The following is an 18079-nucleotide window of genomic DNA, read 5'->3' on the forward strand; positions in this document are numbered from 1 at the left end:
TGGATTTCCTTTCAGAAATTATTTTATTTACATGCCATTTTCTAATCAAAGAAATAGACAATTTTAAAATTTAAATTTCACGATTTAGCTTAAAAAAAAAAAGACCCAAATCATTATTTGATGGGACCCTCTCCCATTAAGGATAAGTGAAAAACTGCATGGGTGGCCGAAGGCCACAGAGTGGGTCAAACCAAAATTAGAGTTTAGATGCTCTGATGGATTAGGAATGATATTTACCTATCATTATGCATAAGCATAATCAGTGGCATTCATGATGAGAAAAATCTGTCAGCCTAAGCACAGGCCGCTTCTTCCAGATCAACATTGTTCTATTAGCACACTGTGAGTAGACTAATCCACTTAGACCATCACAAAATTCCCATTTCTCCTTAAGGGTTCCCCGAAAAGACTTCTACACATGGTCTCTGAGATCTAGATACACTTGTTAGGTTTCACTGAAGAAATACTAACAGTCAATTAATTAAAATTAGAATTATTAGCACTAATGTCTCCATCCTTAAATGTATATAAGAGGTTATGAACACTGGCATGAATCAGGCATCAAAAAAATCGCGCGATTTAAAGTATTATAGAAGATAAGAGTTCTTGGCAAGTTCATTTAATTAAAGTCTAGCAGCCTTAATATTACTGTAAACAATGGAGTTTAGAAGCCTAGTTCTGAGCTTCCAAAATTGAAGCAATAAACTTGGAACCTAAAATTATTCAGGATTTTTGTATGCTTCCATTTCTAATTGAGAACATAGTTGGATTAAATAGAATAGAAAAATGAAAAAAAAAAGGATACCTCTAGCCACAGAGAACATAATTGCGTAGAAATGGATAATGAACCATTTTTATTTTATGACCTATGTGTTCTATTAGCTCAAAATTAGGAGAACCAAAAAGGAAATTTCTGTAAGAAATTTGTTTACCATTTATGTACAGGCATGCTTGGGGATATATGACATGATTTAGCTAAGTAAATAAAATGTAAGAAAGAATAATGAAGAGTGAAGAGGAGGGAATATTGTATACTAATTGTTCCAAGAGAAAAGTAGAGATGAAAGGTATGAGGAAAGGTATAAAAATAATTTATAAAAAATTGGTGATAAGTTTCTATTAAAAATGTTTCCTATTTGAAAGAAGTCACTCTGAGGAACCTAACTTTGTCTCTATCAAAATTTCCTTCATAAGCTTTAAATATTCTTTCTGGCAGATTTCATGAATATTACTTTTTTTGTCCTCACTCTCACACTCTTTAAATCAACTTTAATGTCAATTTGGAAGTTGGATTCTAAAATAGTAGTCATATACATAATTTATTTGTAATTTTTCCAGCTTTTACAATGATTCTGTCAATTCCTTATGTTTAGGAACCTCTTTGAGGATTTAATATCTTACTTTCAGAAAAAAAAATTTCTTAATATGTGCTGGTTGTTGATCCAAGCAATTAAGTTAAATATGACTGCAGCCACACTTTTATCACTTCTTATTTTTAGGACAGATGTATCCACTAATCAAATATTGTATAAATTTACTATTTAATTACTAAACTATTTAATGAATATTATCCTTAAGAATATGAATACTGTCACAACTGCCTCTTTCCTATGTTATACAAAGATCAATATCATTCAGAATTTTTTCAGAATATCATGAATACAGACTGCGCTGTATAGGATTATGTAAAAAAGCCTATGTTGCTGAAAGATTAATTTGCTTTTGACTTTGACAAATGTCTTTTGGGGCATATGTCTTTGTTAGTGACCACCTTATGGCTAATTACCATGGAAATATTAAAATTCAGGTTTCTCAATTTATCTTAAACATGGCTCTGAACAGTATCATTCCCACATCTTATCTTTCTAACCACTAATATTTCTTTAATTTTTATTTTTTTAAGTTTATTTTGAGAGAAAGAGAATGAGAGAGAGAATCCCAACAGGCTCTTCAGGGTCAGAGCAAAGTCTGCTACGGGGCTCAAACTCACAAAACCATGAGATCATGACCTGAGCTGAAATCAAGAGTTGGACTGAGCCCCAATACTCTTTTTTTTTTAAGTTTGTTTGTTCATTTTGAGAGAGTATGTGCATGTATGTGGGAGGGGCACAGAGGGGGTTGGGGGAGAGAATCCCAAGCAGGCTCTGCACTGTCATCACAGAGCCCAATGCAGGACTCAAACTCAGGAACTGTGAGATCATGACCTAAGCCAAAACCAAGAGTCACACACTTAACCAACTGAGCCACCCAGGTGCCTCATGATATTCTTAGTACAAGAAATTAAGACAGTTGGTTTGAGCTGGTAATTCTTTATGGTAGATAAATTCTAGAAAAGCAATTTTATATATGGTTGATCCAAAGAGATGTTTAGACAGTCAATAGAAAAATAAAAAACAAAAGACCTATGAAGTTTTTACCTTATCTTTTCTCAACATTTCAACTTGGTCTGAATCCTTTCTCTGGTATCAGTGACTTCAAACCTAGATTTAATGTCTTAGCAGGAATGTCTAGCCAACAGTAGTGGAAAACTACTATGTTGACACAAGTAGGTACCATAAGGCCAGGAATTGGTCAACATTTAGCTTTTCTCCTGTTGATCGAATTTCATATCCAAATTCCCTTTGACATATTTCTACCCATGGAACCTTATACCATTTTTATTTATGGCATTTAAAATGTTTTCCAACTACACTATTTCTATTAATCAACAGCTGTTGATTTTTAGTTTTTAGAGGGTCAAAAATTCTAGGGCTAATTACTTTTAATTTTACATCAATTAACTAATTTCCAGCCCAACGGGTGTCCCCTGTCATTAAAGTGTGAGGAGTATCTTTTAATAGCCTCATCCCAGCTGGCTCTACTGAGGACATAATCATACTTAATCCAGCTTAAAAGTCTGTTTATATATTTTCCCCCATTGTATAAATTCCAAATGATATATATGAACTGTTTTTTAATGCCATTAATAGGTATAGCCCTTATCCCAAGAAGTACATTTGGTAACCAAAAAGTTCAGATAGTTATAGGGTAAAATGTATGAAAGCCACTTAGAACCACTTAAATTTAGGGATTGGAATGAAGAACAAATACCATTAAGGTCAGTGATCTTTGCTATATATATGTTGGGTACCTTTTTCTTTTTTTAAAGTTTATTTATTCTGAGAGAGACAGAAAGCACAGGGAGAAGGGTAGAGAGAGAGGAGAGAGGGAATCCCAAGTAGGCTCCTCACTATGCTATTAGCACAGAGCCCAGCGTAGGACTGGGGTTCAATCCCATTAACTGTGAGCTCATGACCTAGGCCAAAATCAAGTGGGACACTTAACCGACTGAGCCACCTAGGTGCCCCACCTAGGGTACTTCTTAAGAAACTAAGTTTTATCTTATTCAAAGAAATGAAGTAATATGAATTAAAATAAAAAAGCCCCATGTAATAAGTTGTTTGTACTTTATACATGCTTTTAAGTTTTAAGGAACCAATTGCAATAGGTCTATCTCAAGTAAAATTACAGTCATCATTGCTCAAAGTTTATGGTGAAATGTTATGATCAAGAGTAGAAAACAGAACAAATAACAAGAGTTAAATTTTATTAAAATAGTTTAATTTGCCTTTATCAAGTTGGTATATAAAATGTCATAACGATTACACAAATAGATCCCTACTTAATTGTCTCTTACAATACAGCCTAATTCTAAATGTTTCATAAGATGCCCTTAAAGTGTTTGTTTTTGTCACTGAAACAATTAAACACGTTAAAAAATGTATATTTTACCATGAAATGACTGCCCCTAAGTAACTCTAGAACTACTAAAACTGATACCAATATGTTTAGAAAATATTTTTGAAGCTCTTACTCATAAGACAAATGATCTACAATTTATATGAACACTAGACTTTTTAGACATTGAAAAATATCATCTTATAAATACCATAGATTCTTGTGGTAGAGAAAGGGGAAGAATAATTTTATGCCTATCCTATCTTCCACATTTGAAAAATAATCAATCCTACTTGGCAGCAAAAGGACTTTATGAAATCTATGCTCTAAACCAATAGGGCATATTCCCCCGGAGCACCCTTTCAATTTCATTTCCAATCCTATAGGGGGGATTAGTGTAGCTTTATCCTCTGATAGACAGATCTATCTTTTAGGATGTGGAGACTTAACATTTAATAGACAGGATCTGTGCAGTCGGCTAGAGCTAAGGCGTATTTATATAGTAAGGAAGTATATATATTTTTTCATTTCCTCATAATAGGTCTGTTAAACACATTATGTTACACTTCATCTCCTGCTTTTATTTTAAACACTAAGAGACAGGAGGTTTCCACAATAATTCCAGTATAATGTCCTCCGTATGAAGAAACATAAGCTTAAATAAAATGCAGCATGATATTAGGGCTGTGTATGTTCTGTGTTGTGAAGGAGGACAGATGCTGAGTATCTCCTGGGATAGATGGAGCGTTTTCCCAACCATACCAAGAAATTCAACTGGGAAAATCTAATATCTATGGTTTGAAAGTTGGGGTCATGAAGGTGATTCATTTAATAGCTATGCCTGTGTGTTGAAAGTGAAGAAAACTTCTAAGGAGGAAATATGGAATAGAAAACTAGATGAAATGTCTAAAATTACAAAAAGCCTAAAAGCTCAGATTTCCCCTTATCACAGAGACGTAGTTCGTAGTTGAACTGATACATAGCTGAAAATAATATCTAATGGCAGGTTATCCCGGCTTGTTTTAAGGTAATGAGCCATGGACCAGAATTATGTTGTTCTATTCATTCAAAAACAAGTTTAAGTTCTGTTATTTTTCTCCGGATCCTGGAATAAGTATAGAGTCAGAAGTACCTCTTCACTCATAGTGTCTGGTGTTAGAAGCAAAAATGTATACAATAATTTTGAAAATGTAATTCTCTTTAACATAGAGCATATATATCACATTAGCATTAAGACTAATGATAGATATGATAGAATGAGTGATTTTGTGGACTAAGAAAAGAAATGGAAATAGAAAGGAAATGGGCACAAAATGGAATTTGGAATTTTTGGTAGGTTTCAATTATTCAATAGGTTTCACTTCTTGACTAAATTTTAATTCATCGAAACATAATGTGACATTTGTTTTCCTTGACTGATTTTTTCTATTAGATTTATGCAGAGAAAATGATCAAAAATACAGAAATTAAAATCTCAATTCGGGGAGCTGGGTGGCTCAATCGGTTAAGCGTCCGACTTCAGCTCAGGTCATGATCTCGCAGTTTGTGGGTTCGAGCCCTGAGTGGGGCTCCGTGCTGACAGCTCAGAGCCTGGAGCCTGTTTTGGATTCTGTGTCTCCCTCTCTCTCTGACCCTCCCCCCTTCATGCTCTGTCTCTCTCTGTCTCAAAAATAAATAAACGTTGAAAAAATTAAAAAAAATAAAATAAAATCTCAATTCATTTGGACAAAATACGAGTTGTAGTACAGTTATATAAGTGGGGAATAGGCAGTAACAGTAGCAGCAATAAAGAATACGGTGCATGCTTCTAAAATTCTAAGAAGGTAAAATTAGAATGATTGGTAATAGGCTAGAGTAGGAGGGGGAAAACTCCAGGATGAATCTCAATGGATGGTGTGAACTTGACAATGAAAAAAATATATAGAAAATAAATACCAAGATACTGAGAAATGATGAGTTTATCTTTAAAGATGTTAAGAATGAAGTGTCAGCACCTAGGACATAGTAGTACCTCACATCATTGTCAGATAAATGACAAACTAGCTGGAGATGTCTTACAGGAAACCAGGCCCATAAATCTGGGCTTGAAGAAGGAAAAAGAAAGTATATATGGGATAGTTAGACCTAAATGAGTCACGAGAGCAAACAAGTAGCAAAATTTGTGATTTGGAGCTATCCAACATTTAACTGCCCTTCTTAAATGGAGGACAATCCATTAAATGTGATACTGAGGGGACATAGTGGTATCACTCCTTCCTCAGGACATGAAAGAGAAAGCTTCTCTCATTGTCTGCCTCCTGGCAGCACGTGGTCAAAATTCAAATACCTAAATGAGTTGGTGGTGGTGGTGGTGGTGGTGTTTTGGGTTTGTTTGTTTGTTTTTGGCTTTAATAAGCTACCTGCCCAACATGGAGTTTGAATTCATGACCCTGAATTCATGATCAAAAGTTGATAGTGACTGTGCCAGCCAGGCACCCCCAAATACCTAAATGAGTCTATCTTAGACTTGGTCATGGAACAGTATCACAAACATAGAACACTTGATTTCTCTAATGATGGGGTATTCAGAGATGTCTTGCATGGGGCATCCTGGCCACAGTATTTGGAGAAGCTTTCATCCTATTTCCTAACCCTTGAATCTGCATTAGAACTGGTTTAGTTCCTGCTCATTTCCCAAGTAAATTGTTTAGACTCTGTTGGATTAAGTGAGCTGTTGATATTAAATTCCTTTCATTCTTAAGATTGTTCATTTCCTGTTTTTTGCACATGAAAATCTTGACTGGAACACGAAGCATGCAGAATGAGAATTTTGGTGGGCTAAAACCCTACAGAAAACCCCATTGCCCACAGCCAATTATAGTGAAATATAAGGACAAATAGAATACCCCTTGACCAATTAAAAGTTGACTATAGTCAGACCAGAAATGTTTTTGTTGGTTTTACTTTGTCTCAGTCTATATAGCAGAATAAAGCTTATCAGACCACACACATCTATCCCATTAAATGATTAGAGACGCATAGTCCAAAGGTGCTAGACTTGTCTTCGCATACGTGGGCATAAAATATATTTACAATAAACATATAAATTCAGGCTGCCTTCATTTTTTATATTTCTCCTGTGCCCTTGTTCTTCTAGTTCCCTGGGATAAATGTAGATTTCTTGTTATTCTGGTTCTTTACAACAAACCTCAGCAAAGCTGTTTTATAAGTGAGTCCACTGGGAAATTTAAATATAAACAAATAAAATGACTGTTGGTTACAGAATGACAATACTACCCTAAATCATATAAGACCTGCTAGACCACATTTCTGGCTCTTGCATACTAGAATCAATTATTTTTTTTCCTAAGATAAAAAAGAATTCTTAGCCATAAAAAAGAATTGTAATTTCCCCTCAAATTTCATTTAAAATATTTTTCTTATTAACCACATCATTAAATCAGCTCTTTTTAAAAGCATTGTGAATAATAAACAATCAAAACTGGTTTGATACTTGTACTTCACAGAATTTATCGTATGGTTGTTAATAAATGTTAAATTGTGACTTGGAAGTGTTAGAGTGTCTTCCAATTAGGAAATTTGTCTAACCTCTGGATACATTTTCTTGCATTAATTAAAATAAATAACAAACAAACAGACTTAGTACTACCTGTAGGAGGAGCCCTTCCCCTTTCAGGGATTTTTGCCCTCCCTTGGTTGGTGTTTGGTTGCTTTTCACCACAGGCAAGGAGTCCAGAGAGCCGCGTACCTGTAGGAACTCAGTGTACATGTCCACCTTGTGCATGTGCAGTTAGCCTGGGCTCTGATCCTTCAGTTCTGGAATTTCCTGCCACATAGCTCCATGTATATTTCCAAGTCTGAGGTCCTCCTTGGGAGGGCAGGCTGTACTACACATGGGGAAGAACTCTAAGTCATCGAATGGCCCATTGGAAACATTTCTTGGTGTGTGTGGGGTGGGGGGGGGAGTGGGGAGGTGGTAATGCTTTCGTTGCCCCCAGACAGGCTAGGGCCACCTCTCCCTGTAATGTTGGATTCCAGCTTTGCACCCCAGATTCACACCCTGAGTCCAAGTGGTTTTGAACCCTGACTTACCATGTTGTTATGAAGTCTATTTGCTTAATGTCTATAATACTTAAATATTTAGATATTGGTAACCAGATGAACTTTGTATTCTAGCATTTGGCTCCAAGTTTTACAGACAGGCCTACATGTGTTCATGGGCACTGACCAAATGGAGATTTTAAATCAGAGTCCTATCTGATTAATACACTGTGGTAGACATTGCTTGGTTTAAGGTGGACTATTAAAGAAGGTAAAGTCTGTTCTAGGCTAACGAGCTCAAATAACAGTAAGTGTTCTCTTGACAATAAAGGAAATGTATGCAAAAAGCCTAGAAAATATCAAGGGTAATAGATAAAATATTAGAAATGACAAATCACACAATGAAAGGAACCACACACACCATCATTCTGGGTACCTAGTTGTATACCAAGAATGGCAGGTGTGACATATGCATGTGTGGCAGAAGGAGAATAGGACAAAACAACATTTGATTTCAAGTGAATAGGGAAGTCTGTCTGAATTTTAATTAGATAATGTCCCACACTTAACGTGTTTAGTATAATGGAGTATCAGTGGAAGGCAATATTTTAAAGTTTTGTTTTGCTTTAAGAGGTTTTTGATTTTTATAAGCCCTCAGAAAAGCTTTCTAACTTTAGAGATTGTATGTGTAAAACTCTGAAAATGCAGAGAAGTATTTTATTTAAGTAAAGTTACCTGTAATAATATGTCACAGGAAAGAAAAGGAATAGTGGGGACATTGAACATCTACTTCCTTTTTTGATATAGAGGAAATCATGTAGTTTGTATATCTTTATCACTTAGTTTCTTGTCATGTGTCATTAAACTTTATAAAGTATTAGATAGTGAATTTATAATAGTTCACAACAGTCCATCATGTGGATGAAGATTTTATAATGTATAAGTTTTTATAGACCTTTTGATAAATTGATGTTTAGGTCATTTAGGTCTCCTTTCTTATAAATAAAAGGTGAATATATTAATAATTTTAAAGGGGAATTTTTACTCTTCTTTTACTGTCATAAATTTCTGAATATAAATCTATGGAAAAAATTATGTAAATATTTTTAATACTTTTTAAAAATGGTCTTAAATGTTCCTTCCCATATTTTCTACCATTTATACTCTAAACAATGAATTCTTGTCTCACCACAATCATGATAGATTAAGATAAAGAAGTAGATCAGTCTTTTTAATAAAGTCCCTGATTCCAGGACACAAAATAGATGCTAGTAAAATTTCAGGGAAAATATTAAAAACCACATTTACCCTATTCATCCATTTAAAAAGTCCCAATGGAAAATTACATTTTTTATTTCATCCTGATAGTATCTTATAAATGTCCATTTACTTTCCTAAATAAGCCTTAATTTGGCTTTTTTTTTCAAATTTTATGAGGAGATTTAAGAAGCTTTAATACAGGGGCGCCTGGGTGGCACAGTCGGTTAAGCGTCCGACTTCAGCCAGGTCACGATCTCGCGGTCCATGAGTTCGAGCCCCGCGTTGGGCTCTGGGCTGATGGCTCAGAGCCTGGAGCCTGTTTCCGATTCTGTGTCTCCCTCTCTCTCTGCCCCTCCCCTGTTCACGCTCTGTCTCTCTCTGTCCCAAAAATAAATATGTGTTGAAAAAAAAAATTTAAAAAAAATAAAAATAAAAATAAAAAAAAAAGAAGCTTTAATACAGATCACTATTAGAAATTTCAGTAGATTTTTAAGAGTAGAAACTACCTTCACAGACAGTCCCAGGAACAGACTCTCATATAAACTGTGAGCTTACAGTCCTGATAAGAAATAAAGAAGGAAACAGAATTGAACTCAAGCTTCTAGCTGGATTTTTCTGATACTGACAAGAAACTTGCACTGGAACTGATTGTTCCTAAATTCCTTCTAATACTAAAACGTTACCATTTCAAAAGTTAAACAGCTTAATATTTTCAAGTTATACCAAAAAGTTGCACTTTGCCACAATTTCAAGATTTCATTACAAATTTCAGTAATGTCACTTATTTGAGTAAGCAATCCTTGAAGAAACGTCACTAATTCTGGAGTAAGGTACCAACAACCTGCTTAATAAAGTTGGCTTTCTTGACTTTGGTGGAAAATTTAGTCTCACTGGACAGGTATGAGTTAGAAATATTTCTCTTTAGAATTTTGTTTAGTGTAGCCCTCCCTTCTAGATAATCTGTCCTAAGTTTTCAGTGGTGTTTTTGTTGTTGTTGTTTGTTTGTTTGTTTTCCTTCTTCTCTTTCTTTTTGAGAAGAGCTCTTTAGGTTGGAAATCTGGGGCTGCAAATGTGACTTTCTCATTAAACACCTTGCTTTGCTGAAGGAAATGGGGCATCTAAGAGTATCAGTGTTCTTAATATTTGGCAAAGTAGACTGAGTTAATGAAGGGAATGATAAAGACTGACGCCTTTCTCATGTCTCACAGATAAATCATAGCAACAATTTTAAGAGCATTTAATAAGCACCTGATATGTATTGAATGTTGTGTTTCACTAACACATTCATTCAAAACTCCCAGCACCTTTATTAGATAGGTGTTATCATTATTGCCCTGATTTTTCAGATGGGAGCCAAGGGCTAATTAACTAGTTTAATAGGAATGCTACTAAGTGACAGAGCAGGGAACTAAAACTAGTTCTCAGGGACTCAAAAGACTCTAGACTCAAGAGTGAAAATGTTCTTAACTATCATAGTAAGTTGGGTTTTTTTTTTCTTTAACTTAAGAAAGTCAAATGGTTTCTGACAGTCATTTAATGATTTTTTTACAAGTTTTGATGTACACCTGTTTTGAAGTATTTATTATTGGATAAAGGTAAAGGAAAAATCCTCTCTTTTTGGAATCATATTGGGGCTAGAAGGATCTAGAGTTGCACCTGATCCAACTGATTATTTTAGATAAGTAATTGATGTCCAGAACATTTTTGTGACTTGTTTAGGAGCTGTGGTTCATGATTACATAAACTGGGATCAAAATTCAGTTCTCCTGGATTCCATTACGGTGCTTGTATGGTAATACAAGTTTCTAAACAAAATCATACACAAAGTTTGAGGTAGATGGTGATTTAACTAGGCTAGCCTAAAGTCTTTTCACAAGGTTTAGAAAATGAATGATAAATATGACTTTGTGTAAGTGAGCAAAATGGTAGGTATCTCCCAAACATAAAACTCACTTAGAAAAATAGGCAAAATATTCTTGAAAAATTAAGAGTTGATAGCAATTGAAACCACTTAAGAGTCAGTAATATAACATTGTGTGCAAATTTTACATGAGGAAATACTATAATTTGTTGTATTTTAAATGCAATCCACTTCCAATTTGAGTGCTTGCTAAACAAAGCAATATTTTAAGAGGAATGATGGCTTTTGCTTTCTCTGTCTCAGATCCTCTGTTTCTGTAAAGAATCACAAAAGTTGAATACAAAAACCTCTTTCTCCAATGAGAAATTTCTGATTCATTAATTCCATAATTAGCTAGTCAAAATTTCACCTTACGTACCTTTATAAGGACAGGAAAGGACATTAGCCAAGGTTTGAATGAACAAAGAGCCAGGCATGGATTTTATTTTTCATTTGGGATTGCTTGTGAAACTTTTGGCCTAGTAATAAATCATGCTGGAAATGATAGGCAAATTGTAAATTGCGATAGCTTTCTTGATGACACTCAGAAATATCTATCAAAATTTAAAATGCACAAGCTTTGTTTTAGAACTGTATCTTTAAAAATGTATGTTACAGAAGTGCTTACATGTGTGAACAAAGATTCCATTAAAGGTGCTCACTGTAGCAGTGTTTGTAATGTCGTATACGTTAAAATCATGTAGACATTAGTCGATGGTTAAATAACATATAGGATATTAGTATCATGAGATATAAGCCTTTATGAAGACTGAGATTAAACTGTTAGTGGTAGTATAGAAATTTAGGCTACCATAGAAATATCTCTAACACACACACACACACACACACATATATATATATATATATATATATATATGTATATATATATATATATATATATATTTTTTTTTTAATTTAGAAATTTTAAATTCCAGAAAATATACAGTTCAACTTGGGTTTTGGTTATATATGTAGATATAAATGATAAATATATTTGCAGAGATAGATAGCTGGATATAAACACAAAATTATTTACAGGTAAGAGAAAGAGTGGGATTAGAAGAATTTTCACTTTGTAACCTTTTGGTATTTGTTTTGTTTTACTAAGTAAAGTTATATTGGGTTGTATTGGGATTTAGCTTGCTTTTCAAGGGTGATTTAATATTATCTTTAAGAAATCTTCAACTTTGAAATCTGATTTGGAGAAACACTTGTGCATGTTATCACCAAAGGGAATTACATTCAAAATTCTGGAAAATAAAACATTATTAAAAATAGCTTTCTAGTTAGTACAGAGTTCTTTCCTACTCTGGAATTCTGGCCATTTATAATTGCCCTTAGATGATCAAATAGAATACAACCACATAAGTTATTTCAAAAACATTTCCTGTAGGTGGTAACCCTTTGAAATTGTATCCTTTTGAAGCTTCATTTTTCAATAGGTATCTACTGCCTGAGTTTCTGCTTCACAGGCTAGAGAGATGCATTTGTCTTCTGTTTATGAAGAACGTGAGCTTTTCATTTCTTCTACAAGATATTTAAGTCTCAAGTGCTTGAATGATTTCATTACCTACTGCAACATAGAGGGTTGATGATCACAGAAGACAGATCTATTGCTGGTGAATGAAGATCTGCTAATGATTTATTGGTGCTTTGGAATAGCAGTTCAATACTTATGACTGAGCAGGCATTTCCATTATAAATATCTAGTTTGGAGCTTTCATTTTGTGGCAAAAATCATCTATGAGGCAGAAGGTTTCACTTCCTTTTAAGACTAGTTGAAATTATTTAGTTAAAATTATAGCTCAGAAATTTGAGTTTAATTAAGATAAATTTGCGTTTTTCCTTTTTTCTTGTAATTTCTCAATGACATCAAAGTCTCATTTTGAAATACTTCAAGTGTATTATAACATGTTGTATACACTGGAAGTTTAAAATCCTCCAGAGTTTTGTGATCCCCAGGTATCATAGAAAAGTGATGCGTTTTGGGGCGCCTGGGCGGCTCAGTCGGTTAAGCGGCCGACTTCGGCTCAGGTCATGATTTCGCGGTCCCTGAGTTGGAGCCCCGTGTCGGGCTCTGTGCTGACAGCTTAGAGCCTGGAGCCTGTTTCAGATTTTGTGTCTCCCTCTCACTGACCCTCCCCCATTCATGCTGTCTCTCTCTGTCTCAAAAATAAATAAACGTTAAAAAAAAAAAAAAAAGAAAAGTGATGCGTTTTGAAAAATGACACAAAAGAAGCTGTTTTAATTTGTAAATCAAGACAAAACGAAGAAGGCCAGTTGCTTTAGAAACCATCTTCTGTTAATCTAAAATTATCTGAGAATGTTTTATTTAGCAATTACTAAAATCATTGGTCCAAAAGGGTCCTTTTCAGTGACTCACTTTTGATGTCTGAACTAAAAATGTCTTTATCCCTATTGCTTTCCTTTTATCAAAATGTTTATTTTTGAGAGATAGGGGGAGGGGCAGAGAGAGAGGGAGACAGAGAGTCTGAAGCAGGCTCAGTGCTGTCAGGGCAGAGCCCAATGTGGGACTAAAACTCCCTAAGTTTTAGGGAGTCATGAGATCATGACCTGAACGGAAATCAAGAGTTGGAGGCTTAACTGACTGAGCCACCCAGGAGCCCATCTAATCCATTTTGGGTTCATTTTTATAGATGGTATAAGGTAAGAGTCCAACTTCACTCCTTTGCACATACATATCCAGTTTTCCAGCATTGCTTATTAAAGAGACTATCCTTTCCTCAGTAGGTGGCCTGGGCACCTGTGTGGAAGATCATTTGACCTGTATGTGAGGATTAATTTCTGCAATTTGCATTGTGTTCTGTTGATTTATAGGTCTATCTTAAGTGAGCACCATACTGTTTTAACTACTGTAACTTTGTAATATGTTTTGAAAATAGTGTGAGGCCTCCATCTTTGTTTTTCTTAAAGTTGTATTGGCTATTTGAGATCTTTTGAAATTCCATATACATTTTAAGATGCTTTTTCAATTCCTGTAAAAAAATGCCATTGAAAGTTAATAGAGATTGTGCTGAAATTGTATAGTGCTTTGGGTGGTCTGAACATTTTAACTTTATTATATTTCCAATTCATGACCATGAAATATCTTTTTGTTTATTTGTATCTTAATTACATTCAGCACTGTTGTGTGATTGTTGGAGTATAAGTCTTTTGCCTCCTATGTTATTTTTAAGTAATTTTATTCTTTTTCATGCTATTTTAAAGGAGATTATTTTCTTTTTTCTCTTCCTTTTTCTTTTTTTTTGAAAGAGAGCACAAATGGGGGAGGGCAGAGAGAGGAGGAGAGAGAGAATCCCAAGCCAACTCCACACTCAGTGCAGAGCCCAATATGGGCCTCAGTCCCACAACCCCAGGATTATGACCTGAGCCTAAATCAAGAGTTGGATGCTCAACTGCCTGAGCCACGCAGGCCCTCCAGGAAATGGTTTCCTTCATTTCCTTTTCAGATAGTTGAATTTTCATGTACTAGAAATGAACTCACTTTGTATCCTGCAAATTTGCAGAATTGATTTAGCTGTAATAATTTTGTGTGTGTGCATGGAATCTTGAGGCTTTTTTAGATGTAAGATTATGTCATCTGCAAACAGGATTATTTTTACAATTTCCATTTAATTTGGACATCTTTTATTTCCTTTTCTTGACCATTTGCCATGGCCAGAATTTTAAGTACTATATTGAATAAAAGTGGTGAGAGAGGACAGCCTTGACTTGTTCCTGGAATTGCAGGGACAATTTTTAGTTTTTCACCATTGAGTATGATGTGACCTGTCAACTTTATATGTGTAGTCTTTATGTTGAGGTAAATACTTTTTATTCCTACTTTGTTGAGAGTTTTTGTCATGAAATAGTATTGACTTTACTCTATTGACTTTACTCTATTGTTTTGTCCAATGCTTTTTTTGAATAAATTGGGATGATCATGTGCTTGTGGGCTTTCCTCCTTCATTCTGTTAATGTCACATATTACATCGATTTGAGTTTTATATGTTGAATGATCCTTGCATCCCAAGAATAAATCCCACTTGGTCTTGGTATATAATTATTTTAACATGTTATTGAATTCAGTTTAGTATCATTTTGTTGAGGATTTTTGCGTCAATATTAGGGATATAGTTTACAATTTTATGTATCTTAGTCTTATTTTCGTGTCCATATAATGCCAGCCTCATAAAATGGATTGAAGTTTCCTTCCTTTTCAATTTTTGGAGGTGTTTGAAAAGAATTGATGTTAATTATCTTAATGTCTGGTAGAATTCTCTAGAGGAACCATCTGGTCCTAGGCTTATGTTGCGGGGAAGTTGTTGGTGACCAGTTCAATCTCCTTACTAGTTATAGGTCTGATCAGATTTTTTTATTTCTTTATAATTCAGCATATAGTTGGATCTAGTTGTTTAATCTCTCTGACCTCTCTCTCTTCTTATGGGGGGTGGAAACTTGATCCATTTACATTTTAAGTAATTACTGATAGAGAAGGAATTACTATTGCCATTTTGTTTTCTGTATACCTTCTAGTTCGTCCCTTTTTTCCCATTCTTGGCTACCTTTCTTTGTTCCTCTTTGATTTTTTTTTTTTTTTGCATTGACATACTCTTCTCATTTTCTTTGCACTTTCTTTTTTTAAGCTTTTTTTTAACATTTATTTATTTTTGAGAGAGAGAGAGAGCACGAGTGGGAAAGGGGCAGAGAGAAAGAGAGGCAATTGGAAGCAGGTTCCAGTCTCTGAGCTGTTAGCACAGAGTCTGATGCAGGACTTGAACCCATAAACTGTGAGATCATGACCTGAGCCAAAGTCAGACGCTCAACCGACTGAGCCACCCAGGTGCCCCTTCTTTGCACTTTCAATGGGAATTTTCTTTGTGGTTACCATGGGAATTACATAAAACCTCTATAGGTATAACAACCTATTTTCAACTGATAACAGCTTAACTTCTATCACATACAAAAATTCTACTTCATGCTCCCATCCTCATTAAGTTATTGATGTCACAAATTGCATATTTTTGTTTTACATTTATTAACATAGTTTTGTATTTATAGTTATTTTATGCTTTTACCTTTTATATTCTGTTAAGAACTGAAAGTGATTTATGAAGCACCATTACATTTATACAGGATTTCTCTATATATTTACCTTTCAGGAGAGCTTTATATTTTCATATGCTTTTGTGTTATAGTCTTGTATCTTTTAATTACTTAACATTTAGCAAACGACCTTTATAACTATATATATGCCCATCCAATCTCACATAAACCTGCAATATTACAAAAATATAGTATTAGTATTTTACAGATAAGCTTCAAATGCTGAGTCAATACCACATAATGTTACGTAGTTGAACTAAACGTAGACTTCAAATCTTCTGACTCTGAGCCCGTACTCTCCTTTCAGTGCCTTGCTTCCTCCATTCACATTAGTATAGCTCTACATGAATGAACACATATCAAGGACTTTTCATTTGCTAAATCTGGGATAATAGAAACAACGCATCACATAGGTACTCATTGTGGTTGTATCATCTGAATTTTTATTCTGTTCTTTCTGTTCTCAACACAAAGAAATCACTATTTGTGTCCTCTTTTTTTTTCCCTCAGAATTTGTAGCCACTTGCCAGGTCCTTTTGGTGAGAATTCAGTTATTACTCTCAATCAGTAGTATAATAACTGGTTAATTTTACCATAATCAAATGCAAATTCATGTAAATACTATAATATAGTACTATATGAGGTAATCTGTAGAATTTCTTATTGTCTAACAAGGTCAATTCATGTTTATTAATTGAGAAACCCACTCCTATGTTGATGTCATGTTTATAAGAAAAACAATTACTAGTGATAGTAAAGAAACTTAAAATATCATATCTTGATTGCCTCTAAAGGTGAGCAGAATTATTCATTTAACAGTTTCACTTAAGTATAGAATAGTGTTTCCTTGACTATTGATACTGAGTCATAAAGAATAGATTCTTGAAGATGTATTTCAATTTAAGAAACAAAAGAATTTGGCCTATCATTAGCATGACTATTTTCAGAGGGGGTACTGGGTTGATTAATGTACCTCCAAAGTGCATGTCCTACCCAAAACTTCAGAATACAAACTAATTGGGAAATAGATTCATTGCAGATGTAATTGGTTAAGATGAGGTCATACTAGAGTAGTGTGGGCCCTTACCCAATATGGCGGGTGTCCTTACCAGAAGTAGAGAAGAGATACAGAAGCACAGACACATAGGGAGGATTCCATGTGATGGCAAAGGCAGAGATTAGAATGATGAGTCCACAAGCCAAGGATCTCTAGATAGCAAACAACACCAGAAACTATGAGATGCCCCACAGAGGTTTTTAGAGGGAGAGCATGGTCTTGCCAACACCTTGATTTTGGACTTACTAGCCACCGGAACTGAGAGGTAATAAGTTTTTCTTGCTTTAAGCCACCAAGTTCATGTTTGTTATGGCCGCCCTGGGAAGCTGATAGAGGGTTATTGGAAAGCACAATAAAATGAGGTATTTATAAATGGTGAAAAGCACATGTAGAGATCCTTAAGGTTATTATTATTTATGAGGGCACTTGGCTTTGCTATCCTATCTCTTGGGGGGGAGGGGGGGAATCTGCAAATTAAACAAGACTTACTCCTCACTATAGTAATTTACATAAACAGATGTCTGTGTGACAGAAAGGAATGATGCCAAAGTACAAAGTAGTATTTGGCTAGTACATAGATGGGATTACCCACTATAACAGGTGTGGTCTTCCCTTCATTTTTTTTTTCCACCTTCAGCCAGGTTCAATTGACTTTACTCTGATGCAATCACTCTGTCACACCGCTTTGACTCTTCTGAGATTAGTAAAATTTTTTATTTTTTTTCATGAAGCCATTGATAAGAATAATTGAGTTTTTGAGCTTTTATGAGCTCTTACTAAGAACTTTAGGCTTTATTTTAAGTATTTTTATATTAACTCATTTAATCTTAACAGGCAAATGTAGCAGCGAATGGTCTTTTTGCAAATTTTATATTGGGGGAAACTTTAGAAACATTAAAGAAACTGGCCAATCAATGTCACATAGCTAGCAAGTAATGAAGCCAGGATTCCCAGCCAGCCACTCTGACTCAAGAGCCAAGCTCTTGACTACTAGGTGA

This window comes from Felis catus, chromosome D1, assembly GCF_018350175.1.
Source record: "Felis catus isolate Fca126 chromosome D1, F.catus_Fca126_mat1.0, whole genome shotgun sequence".
Taxonomy (NCBI): Eukaryota; Metazoa; Chordata; class Mammalia; order Carnivora; family Felidae; genus Felis; species Felis catus.